Source organism: Heterodontus francisci, chromosome 36 (assembly GCF_036365525.1).
Source record: "Heterodontus francisci isolate sHetFra1 chromosome 36, sHetFra1.hap1, whole genome shotgun sequence".
NCBI lineage: Eukaryota > Metazoa > Chordata > Chondrichthyes > Heterodontiformes > Heterodontidae > Heterodontus > Heterodontus francisci.
This window is the reverse complement of record NC_090406.1, coordinates 28109027-28123202: the sequence shown is the minus strand read 5'-3', so window position 1 is coordinate 28123202 and position 14176 is coordinate 28109027. Positions and strand designations below refer to the sequence as shown.

At 46.6% G+C, this 14176-nt stretch overlaps 2 protein-coding genes across 4 annotated transcripts in view; one reads left to right on the top strand and one right to left on the bottom strand.

Moving 5' to 3' along the window:
* adamts10 (ADAM metallopeptidase with thrombospondin type 1 motif, 10) overlaps positions 1-1704 on the bottom strand; it is a 202042-nt gene extending 200338 nt beyond the window's left edge. The window contains exon 1 of the mRNA XM_068016396.1: positions 1613-1704. The gene's annotated coding sequence lies outside the window, so the exon portion shown is untranslated. The remainder of the gene's footprint in view (positions 1-1612) is intronic.
* Positions 1705-2118: 414 nt separating this feature from the next.
* Positions 2119-14176, top strand: part of zap70 (zeta chain of T cell receptor associated protein kinase 70) — a 143345-nt gene continuing 131287 nt past the window's right edge. Inside the window, exons 1-3 of one of the 3 annotated variants that reach the window (XM_068016397.1) lie at positions 2119-2150; positions 7669-7776; positions 10436-10534. The gene's annotated coding sequence lies outside the window, so the exon portion shown is untranslated. Of the gene's footprint in view, positions 2151-7668; positions 7777-10283; positions 10535-14176 lie in introns of those variants that run through there. The other 2 variants (XM_068016398.1, XM_068016399.1) reach the window with 2 other exon arrangements.

The window sequence follows — 14176 nt, the reverse complement described above, 5'->3', positions numbered from 1 at the left end:
AGGACTAGGGGAGCTGAATTTTACCAGCCACTGGATGCCGTGGGTCGCGGCGGGGGGCCTATAGAATTCTACGGGGAGAGGCCCGCCTCGACCCCTGATGTCGAGAAAGGCCCACTGCATATTACCGGCGGCAGAGGGACCTTGGTGCGGCCCTCACTTCCACTTGGAAGTGGGGCGTTCATCTAAATATTTAAATGAACAAAAATTAGTTGTAAATGAACTTACCTGCTGGCGGCGGCTATCCCATGCCGATTTTATAGCTGCCGATCGCACCTCGCGTGCCTTCGGAACTGCGTATGGAGTTCCAAGGCAAGAAGCTGGTGGGGAGGGGGAAGGGGGGAGGAATAAAATTTTCAGGGCAGGAGGGGTGGGGGAGTGGGGAAAACAATTTTTATTGGCTGTGGGGTTCGTGGGAAGAGGTTGAGGGTCAAAGGGAACAAATTTTGTGGGGGAATGTTCAGGATATTAATAAAGGTTTATTATGGGGGAGAGGGCAACTTACATATAAATTACCCATTGGGAGGTGGGAGATGGGATTTAGAGTTGAAATAAAATTTTATTTTTATTTGCCGGAGACTGGGACCTTTAAATATTAAAATGTTACTGAAGGGCTTGAAGTCCTTTAAAAATGGCGCCGGGCCTGCGCGGTGGCGCTGGATACCGTTGCCGGGGACGGAGCGGCTGCCCCCTCTACATCATCGGGGGCAATTGCTCCGCCCTCTCTATTTAAATCAGATCCCCTGCGTAATACTGCGGGGGCTGTGCAGCGGCACTTCCATGTCGGAAGGCCGTCACTCTCACAGCGTGCTGCCACAGAGTGCGGCGCGCTGATAAAATTCAGCCCGGAGGCTCAGATTGAAAGTTGTGGTCAAAAGGTGTGGGGAGAATATGACGAAGCACTTTTTTATGTAGCGGGTTTTCAATGTCCTAGAACTCGCTGCCCACAAGGTTGGTGGAAGCGGAGACGATCAATGACTTCACGTGGAAGTTGGATGGCCACCTGCGAGAAATAGGCTTGCAGGGCTATGGGAATCGAGCCTGGGAGTGGGACTGACTGCATAGCTCCTTGGAGAGCCGGCATGGACGCGATGGGCCGAATGGCTTCCTTTTTTTTATTCGTTCATGGAATGTGGGTGTCACTGGCTAGGCCAGCATTTATTGCCCATCGGAATTGCACTTGGTGGTGGTGAGCTGTAAATGACTCTATGGGCCGAATTTTGTTGAGCTCCTGACATTGGGCTCCGTGGCAGGGTGACAGGGCCTGGAAGATCACAGCGGCAGTTTCTCACCACGGAGCCCGATGCTGGGATTGCAGAGCCCAATCTTCCTGGTGGCAGCAAGGCTCCATGGCGGCCCCCCCCCACCCCACACTTCTTGGCGATGGGACCCAACTTTAAATATTTAAATAAACCTCTCGAATACATTTATATACATTTTCCTATGACCTTACCGGCTGTTCGGGCGACGGGCGACACTCACGCACCTTCATTTTCCCTCCAGGAAGTGGCCAGCTGGACTACGCATACTACCCAGAGGAGGAAGGGGGTAATATCATCTTACTTCTCTGTACATTATTACTTAAATACTGTATTGATAATGTATTAATACTCACTCGTGCATGCAATCAAAAACTGGTGCTGAATTTGGTGTCCCTGCACACCGATTACACATTTCCACCTCATAGAGTCATTGGGCTGAATTTTCTTTTCCTGCCACCAAGAGTGGTGGTGGGTGAAAAAAATGGCAGCCTGCGCGTACGGGCTGCGCGTCACCACATCGCCATCACGTGCGCTGCAGCTCATTTAAATATGCAGCGCGGGCTGCCCCCCCCCCCCCCGCCCAATCACGTGGCGGGGGCGGCTTCAGCGACACCGTGAACGGCGTCAGCTGCCTCTGTGCTGGCAGCTGTGTGACATCTTGACATCTACACTTGAAGCTGCTTCATCTAAGTTCCATCGTACCTGTCATGGTTAGCACTTTCCCAATTTCATCTTACCTTATCAGGCAATCTGTATACCTTCGGCTTTTTGACATATCTGTTTGAGCAAATGAACCTTTGTTTCCTTTTGGCATATCAAAATAACATGAAATATCTCACTTACAGGACAGACGTTTCATGTGATCAGGGCCATCAGTTCCGCTAGTTTCAGGTAATCATAGACGCTTGCACTTTCTTATCTGATGATGACCTCTTGACATGATTAACTTCTGACAAGTATGCAATTTCCAATAGTCTTTGTTATTATTTAATGCATCAACAGTTCTTTTCAGCTTTAAACTACGTCTATTTAACTACAGACAGCATGATGGTAAAGTAGGCATGAAAGGTGTCAATTTCTAAATCCTTACAGATTTCCCATCTTGAGGGTGAAGAACATTTTATGATTCCTCATAACTTAATCAATGAAAGTTATACATTTGCCATGACAATTGCTGCGTCACATGCTTAAGCCAACTTGCCAAGATAATTAAAACAGGTCAGTGAGCAGAAAAATTAACTCTGGGCTGAATTTTATGAGTGCACTGCTGTTTGCGGTGTGCATCCCGCGCGGATGCGCCATCCCTGAGTCCCCGCGATATTACGTGCAGGGGCTCATTTAAATAGAGGGGGCAGAGTGGCTGCCCGATGATGTAAATGCCGGCTGCTGCATCCCCGGCAATGGCATCCGGCGCCACTGCGCTGGCACCAGCGCCATTTTTAATTACTTTTCACAAAGTAATTTTAATTTTTAAAGGTGAAGTCATTGGGAAGTTTTATTGGCAATGAATAAAGATGTTGAGGCCCTTCCCCAACTCCCCCCCAATGGTCACTTAAGTGGCATTAATTCTCAAAAAATAATTTGTTCCCTTCCCAAACTTTCCCCCCCAAACCTTTGAGCATGTAGCCTCGAACACCTTCCCACCATCCCCACATCCAATAAAATGCGCTCTCCCCACTCCTCCACCACCACCCCCCCTCCCGCCCTGACAGTTTTATTACTCCCCCCTCACCACCAGGTTCTCGCCCACAACTCTGTACGGAGATCCGAAGGCGTGCAGAGCACGAACGGCGGCCGTAATATCGGAGTAGGACGGCCACCACCTGAAGGTAGGTGAATTTGCATTTCATTAGGTCTTAACATAGAGATGAAGGGCCTGCCAACTGGCCGCGCGGGTGCTGCACCAAGGTCCAGCCGCTGCCGGTAATATGCGGCTGGTCCTTCTCGTTGTTGCGGGCCGAGGCAGGCCCCCCCCCCCCCACCCGCAGCATTTTACCGGCCCCTGCGCCGTGACCCACAGCGTTGAGGGGCCGGTAAAATTCAGCCCTCTATTTCTCTCTCCACAGATGCTGCCCGACCTGCTGAGTATTTCCAGCATTTTCTGTTTTTATTTCGGATTTCCAGCATCTGCAGTATTTTGCTGTTGCACACGGAGATTTTTTGATACTGTTGCCATATTATAGACCAATTCCTAACCACTCGTGATCTCCTGACTTTTGTATTTGTTGCTCAGCTTCCTCATTGTTCCTCTACCAGGTGCTGTGTGGATATCAGCACTTGGGCCAAAATAGCCTTGAGATTTAGGGATAGTGGAGTAAGTGGATGCCCCATCACAGCCTGTTTGGCCTCTACCTGCAGTGAAATGCTGAGTTAGATCTCAGTTACATTGTGAATTTCAACCTCCCACCCAGGTAATTTTGATAGGGTTCAGGCAGAAGGAAGGACGACGTATAGGACGGGTCACGCCCCCATAAGTGAATGTAGTACCACTAGTAGTGACTTAATGGGCTGAATTTTATAGAGCCCTCGACATTGGGAATGGTGGTGGGGGTGGGGGGTGGCATGAAGATCGCTCCAGATGAGACCCGCCACCGACCCCAATGCAGGCAGGGTCCGGCCCGATCTCAATGGAGGCGGAGAGGCCTTGTGGCAGCGCCCCACCCCCCCCGCCACTCGGTGATGGGACGATGATTTACATATTTAAATAAAATACCTTACCTGAATTAATGAAGATCCCGTCACCTCTGGATTTACCACCACGATCTTCATCCTGATGGCCAGCGCTCCCGCGTCTTCACATCCCCATCCAGGAAATGAGGTGCGACACCTGTGGGGAGGGGGAAGGAGGTAATTTTCTCAATGCGGGAGGGGAGCAGTGGGGTCAAACTTACCTGATTGGTTGAGGGGGTGATGGGAAGGGGTAAAGGACAAAGTTTCTGAACTTTGCAGGGAGCAGGGGGGGTAGGTTATATATTCAATGTATGTATTTCAGCGGGGAAGAAGGGCAGGGATGGCATGTAATGCTATTGGGGGAGTGGGAGAGGGCATGGAAAGATTTTTTTATTCATTTTTATTAACTTTAAATTCACTGTCTCTTTAAAAATTTCAACTGGCATTTAGGGCCCTAAGCCCTTTAAAAAGGGCGCCAGTGCCGTTGCCTGGGACAGCTCACCTGCCCCCTCCACGTCATTGGGGGGTGGGGTGAGGAGGGGGTCGGCCGCCCAGGCCATGTTAATGAGCTGTCATGTTTGGATTCGCGGCGGCTCGGTGACGAGCACCACATCTGTGCAGGCCGCCATTTTTTCACCTGCTGTCTATTTTGGCGACGGGCCTATAGCATCCAGCCCAGTATCTATCTTTATTCGGATAAACTGACCTCGTTTCCTTCTAATGATTGGTCACCCAAATGGTACATTCTGGGCTCTCTTCTCTCATTGCAAACCCACATGGTGATAGATGCCTTTGGAGCATAACACAATGGCAAATCCAAAATCCTGCTACCAGTTGGCAACAGGCCATTCTCCATGGTACCCCTTCATGAAATGTTTCAGGTATGTCTCAAGTTTCTTAAGGGATTCCCTTTTAACATCCCCACTGACTTCACACTAAACACTTCCATAGATTTTCAGTTAATACAGGGTAGAGTCAATAGTAGGGGGAGGACCATCTTTGCCTTTGTGATATTACACGGCTTCCTGTTCAATTAGGCACTCCCATATCTCTTTGCCTTATCTGTTTGTTTGTATTCTTTTCAATCTAGCTTTTGTCGGAGATTGATAGTTGCTACATCTCATCAAGGGTTTTTTGGCCTCTTGGAAAAGCAAGCTGGAATAGCTTTGCAGTTAGTCCTGAAAATGGGTGTCACGATTGCAATGTGTGATTAACCCACTCCCGTTCAGTGGAATGCAGGCATGATGCCAACTTTGTGCTGGTTACTCATTATAATGATTTCTGTGTGCACTGGCTGCATTGCTCATTGGCTGCACACATCAGCAGGGGTTTCAATAGTGTTACTTCCTAGCACTACTTAAAGCTAGCCTGCACCTCTTAAAGGGAAGGTGGATTGTGGCTGCCGGAGGTGTTGAGATCATTGGGAATAGTGCAACAATCAACAATGGCTGATCATGGAAGAGAATGGGGGTCAAGGTTTTCAGGTGGTACACTGGCATCTTGTGGAGGAGGTTGAGAGCAGCAGAGATGTCCTGTACCCTCGAGTGAGGGAGGGGCAGAGGTCCTCCAGACTTGTGTTCCGAAGGCAGTGGCAAGATATAGCAGAGGACGTTGCAAGGACTATAGCTCCAACAACATGGATGCAGTGCAGGAGGAAGTTTAATGACCTCACGTGAGTGGTCAAGATCAGTGAATGCATTTTTAAATGCCATATCCAACCAGCCAACGAGCCACCGCGATCTCAAGCGCAGCCGCTCATTTAAATAAGCTGGGGTGGGCCTCCCCGGGTGGGCCTCCCCCCCCTCCCCCCCCTCCCCCCCCCTCCCCCCCCTCACCCCTGATCACGTGCACAGGCGCTAACGCCATTTTTAAAGGGTTGTCAGCCCTACCAACTTTTTAAAAATATTTCAAGATACATGGCATAAAATTAAATGAACACATTTATTTTGCCCCTCTCCAATCCTCTCCCAATAACAATTAAATTAATTATTTGCCCATCCCCCCCACAAAACACTTACCTTTACCATCTGACCTTCCCCCGGCCAAACTGCACAAAGTTTAAACCACAACCCTTCCCACCATTCACTACAATCATGACGTTAATTTGACCCCGTTCCCCCTCACCCCCGCCGCACTGTTAAACTTGCCTTTCCCCCCTCCCCCCCCACCCCACCACCAGTGTTGTGCCTCGTTTCCCTAGACAGGAATCCGAAGGCGCGGGAATGCCGGCTGCCGTTCTGAAGATTGTGGCGTGCCCCATAAGATCCCAGGTAAGTGCATGTTAGTTAATTAATTTCATTCATTTGCATATGTTAATTCTGGTCCCGTCGCCCAGCGGCGGGGAGGCCGCCATGGTGCCTCACTGCCGCCAGGAGGATCGGACCAGGCCCTGCCAGCGATAAAGTCCGTGGTGGACCTCATCTGGGGCCATGCTCAGGCTGCCCCCCGCCACAGATCCTGATGTCGAAGACTCCTTAAAATCCAGCTAACTGGTTCTGCTACAGAGGGCTAAGATAATGACTTTGAACGGTCACGCTCCAGAAGAAGGCTGATGGGTGTACACATCCAAATGCATGGTGCATTGGGAACTCTGCTGGAAAGTCTGCCCCCAATATCAAGGAGCATAGAGGAGTCCAGCACCAACTCGGCACAGGGCGATACACAGAAGTTAGAAATGGGTGGCCGCCTCCATAAACACTCACAGCGGGTGGCGCCCTTTAAACTTAGCAGGGTGTCCACATTCAGCGGCTGCTGAGGAGCCCCCGTGATATTTCGCTTGGGGGTTCATTTAAATAGTGGGGATGGAGCACCCGCCCCCAATGACGTGTGTGGGCGGCCCTTGCGTCCCAGGCATTGGTGTCCGGCACAACCGCTCAGGCGCTGGCGCCATTTTTAAAAGGCTTTAAACCCTTACAATTAATTTTAATTTTTCAAGGCAAAACACAATTGATTTTTACTAAATATAAAAATAAGTGATGAAAGCCCTTCTCCAACCGCGCCCCCACACCCCCCTCCCATGGTCATTTCATTGCCCGAAATGACTATCAAATACCCGAACTTTTTCCCCCAACCTTCAACCTTTTGCCCTTCAACCCCTTACCACCATCCCCACATCCAATAAAAATTGATTTCCCCGCTCCTCCACCCCTCCCGTCCTGAAATTTTTATTACTCCCCCCTCCCCACCAGGTTCACGCCTCGGAAGTCCGTGCAGCTTTCCAAAGGCGCACGAAAGCCAAACGGAAGGCGTAAAATTGGCGTGGGATGGCAGCTAAGTTATTTTGCATATATTTATTGGCAATCTGCATATTGAAGTGCCCGCTGCCAGGTGGCAGGGAGGCCTCACCAAGGCCCCCCCCCCCGCCGGTAATTTGTGGCGGGCCCTTCCCAACTTTGTGGGTCAAGGCGGGCCTCTCCTGCAGAATTTTACCGGCCCCCGCACTGCAACCAGCGGCATCGAGGGGCCGGTAAAATTCAGCCCATTGAGTCAACCAGGATGCAGTGCCTGGTGGCCGATGTCTCAGCTTCCATTGCAGCAGAAGCAGCATCCACCCTGTCAGAGTGCTGCAGTGGAAGCTCTGACTGTTGCCATCATGGCTCTGGATACCAGCGTGCAAAACAGCTTCCAGGGCATCACAGAACTCCAGCAATCTGTTCTGCTACTGATCTGCTCCCGAAAGACCCTCTACAGATATGGCATTCTGCTCTTTAATCCTTCTTTTCCCTCTTTCCTCTTCTAGCAACTTGTCCTGCTCGGTATGACCCCTGCTCATTCTGCCAGTCATGTTCAATGCCGTAGAATAATTGAATTGCTGCAACAGCCAGAAGAAATAAACCAGCAACTACCTGTAAGTAGTTGATGATCCCGTTACATAGTGCTAGTGGGGTGTCCTTCATGCTGCTTAATGCATGTTCGGCTGTCCGAGGTCAGGAGAGATTGGAACTGGAGGTGGAGCTTCAAAATGGCAGCATTGGCATCGAATCAGCATTACAAGCTGATTGATGTCATGATCTGCATAGCCCTGTTCGACACTCACTGTGCGTGTGCTGACATCCTCATCAATATTGTGTCCAACACAACTCACATCAGAAGTGTGCATGTACACCGCAGACGCCATTTTGGAACCAAAATGCCACTCGTAACACCATTTTGCACCCACAACAGAGTTTACTGTAATTCAGAGTAGATAGTAGTATATAGAATTTACAAAAGCTGAGTTTACAGCAATAATATAGAACACAGTAGAATACCAGACTATGATATACCAAGTATGCATCAATAATATAAATTATACAGATCTACAATAAGAATGTTAAAGCTGAAAAATTACAGTACATCTACAAGACACCGGGTGCTCCGGTTTCCTCCCACATGCCAAAGACTTGCTGGTTGATAGGTTGATTGGCCGTTATAAAATTGCCCCTAGTATAGGTAGGTGGTAGGGAAATATAGGGACAGGTGGGGATGTGGTAGAAATATGGAATTCGTGTAGGATTAGTATAAATGGGTGGTTGATGGTCGGCACAGACTCGGTGGGCCGAAGGGCCTGTTTCAGTGCTGTATCTTAAAAAAAAACAACTGTGGTGTCATAGCTGTAGTTATGATGTAAATGCAGCCTGAATCCACACTCAAGACTCAACCTGGCATTGGAGTGAAACAGAGCGAGACTCAACAGAAGGGTCTCTCATATAATAAAAGCAAAATACTGTGGATGCTGGAAATCTGAAATAAAAACAGGAAATGCTGGAAATACTCAGCAGGTCTGGCAGCATCTGTGGAGAGAGAAGCAGAGTTAACGTTTCGGGTCAGTGACCCTTCTTCAGAACTGGCGAATATTAGAAATGTGAAAGGTTATAACAAGTAAAGCGGGACTGGGGAAAGAGATAACAAAGGAGAAGTTGTAGATAGGACAAGGTCATAGAATAGCTGACCAGAAGGTCGTGGAGCAAAGGCAAACAATATGTTAATAGTGTGTTGAAAGACAAAGCATTAGTACAGATAGAGTGTTAACGGACTGAAAATTGAACAGCCACAAGTACAAACATGAAAAAGAACAGTGGGTAAGCAAACTGAACAAACTAAGATGAAATAAAATATACACAAAAAAAATAAAAAAAAATAACTAAAAATAAAAGTAAAATGGGGGGCCCGTCATGCTCTGAAATTATTGAACTCAATGTTCAGTCTGGCAGGCTGCAGTGTGCCTAATCGGTAAATGAGATGCTGTTCCTTGAGCTTGCGTTGATGTTCACTGGAACACTGCAGCAATCCCAGGAGAGATGTGAGCATGAGAGCAGGGGGGAGTGTTGAAATGGCAAACAACCAGAAGCTCGGGGTCCTGCTTGCAGACTGAGCGGCGGTGTTCCGCAAAGCTATCACCCAGTCTGCGTTTGGTCTCCCCAATGTAGAGGAGACCACATTGTGAGCAGCGAATACAGTATACTACATTGAAAGAAGTACAAGTAAATCGCTGCTTCACCTGAAAGGAGTGTTTGGGGCCTGGGATAGTGAGGAGGGAGGAGGTAAAAGGGCAGGTATTACACCTCCTGAGATTGCAGGGGAAGGAGCGATGGGAAGGGGATGAGGTGGTGGGGGTAATGGAGGAGTGGACCAGAGTGTCACGGAGGGAATGATCCCTTCGGAATGCTGACAGGGGAAGGGAGGGGAAGACGCATTTGGTAGTGGCATCACGCTGGAGGTGGCGGAAATGGCGGAGGATGATCCTTTGGATATGGAGGCTGATGGGGTGGAAATTGAGGACAAAGGGAACCCTGTCGCAGTCGGGGAGGGAGGGGAAGGGGTGAGGGTAGAGGTGCGGGAAATGGGCCGGACACGGTTCAGGGCCCTGTCAACCACAGTGGGGGGAAATCCTCGGTTGAGGAAAAAGGAAGACATATCAGAAGTGCTGTCATGGAAGGTAGCATCATCACAGCAGATGTGTCGGAGATGGAGAAACTGGGAGAATGGAATGGAGTCCTTACAGGAGGCAGGGTGTGAAGAAGTGTAGTCGAGGTAGCTGTGGGAGTCGGTGGGCTTATAATGGATATTAGTAGACAGCCTATCCCCAGGGATGGAGATAGAGAAGTTGAGGAAGGGAAGGGAAGGGTATCTCACTCCATTTCACTTCGGAGTTCGGTTTTAACATCTGTTTTACACTAATGGTTCAAAGCTGAAACTACTTTGTACTGGTGCGAAATTTGCCATGTAAATGCATTCTAGCCTGAGAAAAGTGCATATTATCAATAATATGCAGGAAAAATTGTGATACTTTGACATGTTAAATAATTAACAGCAGGCTTAGTACACTTGGCAGTAATGCAGTAAGGAAGTAGGTCACAGTTCCGAGAAACTGGTACTCCTTTAATCTGCCTACAAGTTCCGCCACGTAACCTCTATGCTTGCATATTACAACAAATTTTGCTGATTATGTCTGAATAAAACTACTTTAGTAGATAACTGCTTTCCCTCTTCACAACTGAAGGAATATTTTTCGCAATATTTTCTAGTATTGGAAAGATTACCATTTCTTTGATTAAGAAACAGTGAGCAACGTTCAAGAAAATATTTTGCTTTATAAATGACGTAGAATCGAAACGATACAGGAGGTAAGCTTTATTATACATCTATATACAATGTGCATTTATCTTTGTGATGATAAAAAATTGCTTAAATAATTTTGTAGAAAACTTTTATGCTGTGCTATAAATTGGCAGAAAGATACTGTATGCCTTTTGTGAAAACACGATTTACTAACATTTCAAGAGATTTAACGGATGCAGACAAAAAATTTCAAAATGCAATGTGACATTATTGCAGCATTCAACCATTTTAAATGTGCAAAGTTTAATGACATGAATAGGCCACAGCTAGAAAAAGCCATAACATAAAATTGAGTCCCGTTTAGTGCCTTTAAAGATGATTTAATTGTAGGTAAATATGTAACTTATAAATTTAAATTCGTTTGATTTTAAATTTATGTTAAGTATCGCTAAATGTCACAATGAAATCATAAAATCCTTTGAATGAGAATCAAATATAAATAAGATCTGAAAACCTTTGAAAAGATTGATTTTTAACAATTTTCTCAATAAAAAGTCAAGGTTTTGTATAAAGGGGTGTCCATACATCATACATGATTAAATATTTTTACATCTCAGATGCATTTGATCATCTTGTAACTTATCTCAGAGAGTGCTTCATCTACCATCTGAGTTATTTTGGTTTGTTCTAGTTTTATTACATTGAAATTCTAAAATTGCTGATCAATATTTACGAAGCATTTTAACTAGATTTCAGAAATAAAACTGCATAATTTTATCTGTTATGTTAATGTTGTGTGAAGGGTTCCTTTTCTCAAAGGAGGATGAGTTTTATCAGATAAACCGGTCGAATTAACAACGCTGTAAAGTGTCAAATAAATAAATTGAAAAGGAAACATAATAGTTAGAACTTGGCAATATATTTTGTTTAAAACACAAATGTAATTTCAAGTAACCTTTTTTTATAGTGTTTAATCTGAAGTAAAGGGCCAAATGGATTTGCAAACAGCAACAAACAGCAAGGCTTCAGTTTAATGTATCCTCACGCCCACAGGCTGTATGCATTAGATGTTATTTGCCACCTGCAAGAAACTTCTTACAGATGTATAACCAACATGAATATGAGAAAGAAAGAAATGACAATCACTGAATAGTAATTTACTTACTCCGGAGCACACTGATGTTGAAAGCTATAACACTTCCTATAGTAGTTAGTTTGACCCATTTGGACTTCATGCTGATATTGTATAAATCCGGTCCAGCATGAAGTCAATTAAAAACGCCAAGATGGTCTTAAGAATTCCTGGAAATTGGGTATGAGTTCTTTTTTTAATGTTCATAGAAAGTTACAGTTTGCTGCTTGCTCTCTCAAAACATTAAAAATGAACCACACAGGACTGGTTGGACAAAGTGCTCCATTCAGATTGTTGTAATGGACAATATAATTTTGGGCTGCTGGCTCGGCATCACTCTATCCAGATACCAGTATCTGTAGCAGAGCAACATATTAAGCTGAAATGAGAACAGAAAGTGCCGGAAATACTCAGCATGTCTAGTTAGAAATGTAACAGTCTTTGAGCAAATGAAAGTGCGGAGAGGGAAGAAGAACAAGAAGGAAGGACCGTGATGGAAGGAGGGGAGAGATTAAATGGCAAGTGCCACGGAACAGAATGCAAATTGAGTGCTAAGTAGTTGTAGCGAAAGACAAAAAACGAATTCAGAGAGAGTGCTAATGGCAGAATACTGAACAGCTCTGTACAAAAGCAAAAACACAAAAAGTAAGTTAGAGACTAGCACATGGTTAATAAATAAATAAAAAATATATAGATAAATAAATACTTTAAAAAGAATATATAGATAAATAAATAAAATAAAAATAATAAATGAACAAAAAATAATGTGGCTCCTGGTCTGTAATTATTGAACTCAATAAAGAGTCCAGAAGGCTGCAGAGTGCTTAATTGGAAGATGAGGTGATGATCCTCGAGCTTGCGTTGATGTCCACTGGAACACTGCAGCAGGCCGAGGATAGAAATGTGGACATGGAAATAAGGTGGACAATTAAAATGGCAAGCAATCGGAAGCGCAGGATCATGCTTGCGGACCGAGCGGAGGTGTTCTGCAAAGCGGTCACCCAATCTGCATTTGGTCTCCCCAATGTATAGGAGACCACAGTGTGAGCAGTGAATACAGTATACTAAATTGAAAGAAGTACAAGTAAATCGCTGCTTTATCTGGAAGGAGTGTTTGGGGCCTTGGATGGTGAGGAGAGAGGAGGTAAAAGGGCAGGTATTACACCTTCTGCAATTGCATAGGAAGGTGCCGTGAGAAAGGGAAGAGGTGTCGGGGGTGATGGAGGAGTGGACCAGGATGTTGCAGAGGGAATGGTTCCTTCGGAATGCTGACAGGGGAGGGGAGGGGAAGATGTGTTTGGTGATGGCATCATGCTGATGGTGGTGGAAATGGCGGAGGATGATACTTTGGATATGGAAGCTGGTGGGGTGGAAAGTGAGGACAAGGGGAACCCTGTTGCTCTTTATTTATTTATTTAGAGATACAGCACTGAAACAGGCCCTTCGGCCCACCGAGTCTGTGCCGACCATCAACCATCCATTTATACTAATCCTACATTAATCCCATATTCCTACCACATCCCCACAATTCCCCTACACCTACCTATACTAGGGGCAATTTATAATGGCCAATTTACCAATCAACCTGCAAGTCTTTGGTTGTGGGAGGAAACCAGAGCACCCGGCGAAAACCCACACAGTCACAGGGAGAACTTGCAAACTCCGCACAGGCAGTACCCAGAATTGAACCCGGGTCGCTGGAGCTGTGAGGCTGCAGTGCTAACCACTGCGCCACTGTGTTCTGGGAGGGAGGGCAAGGGGTGAGGGCAGAAATGCGGGAAATGGGTCGGACATGGTTGAGGGCCCTGTCAACCACTGTGGGGGGAAATCTTCGGTTGAGGAAAAAGGTGTATCGGATATATCAGAGGTGCTGTGTGGAAGGTTGCATTATCAGAATAGATGCATCGGAGACGGAGAAACTGGGAGAATGGAATGGAATCCTTACAGGAGGCAGGGTGTGAGCAAGTGTAGTCAAGGCAGCCATGAGAGTCAGTGGACTTATCATAAATACTAGTGAACAGCCTATCCCCAGAGATAGAGACAGAGAAGTTGAGAGAGGGAAGGGAAGTGTCGGAGATGGACCACGTGAAGGTGAGAGAAGGGTGGACATTGGAAGCAAAGTTGATGAAGTTTTCCAGTTCGCGGCGAGAGCGGGAAGCGGCACCGATACAATCAGCAATGCACCGGAAAAAGAGTTGGGAAAGGGGGCCTGAGTAGGACTGCAGCAAGGAACGTTTGGCATATCCCACAAAAAGACAGGCATAGCTCGAACCCATAGTAGCACCTTTCATTTGGAGGAAGTGAGTGGAGTTGAAGGAGAAGTTGTTTAATGTGAGAACAGGTTCAGCCAGGTGGAGGAGGGTGGGGGCGGATAGGGACATATTAAGCTTATTGGCCCTGAACCTTTATGGAAGTTGAACCAATTTCCAATGTAACTTGGGTGGGAGATCAGCTGAGCCCCTGGAGAAACAGCATAAACAGTCTTTTCAAATATTGGCACCATTTTTCCAGGAGTTCCATCGATCCTGTGCCAAAATTACAGTGAAAGACTGAGAGATCCCTGTGGCAGTTATTG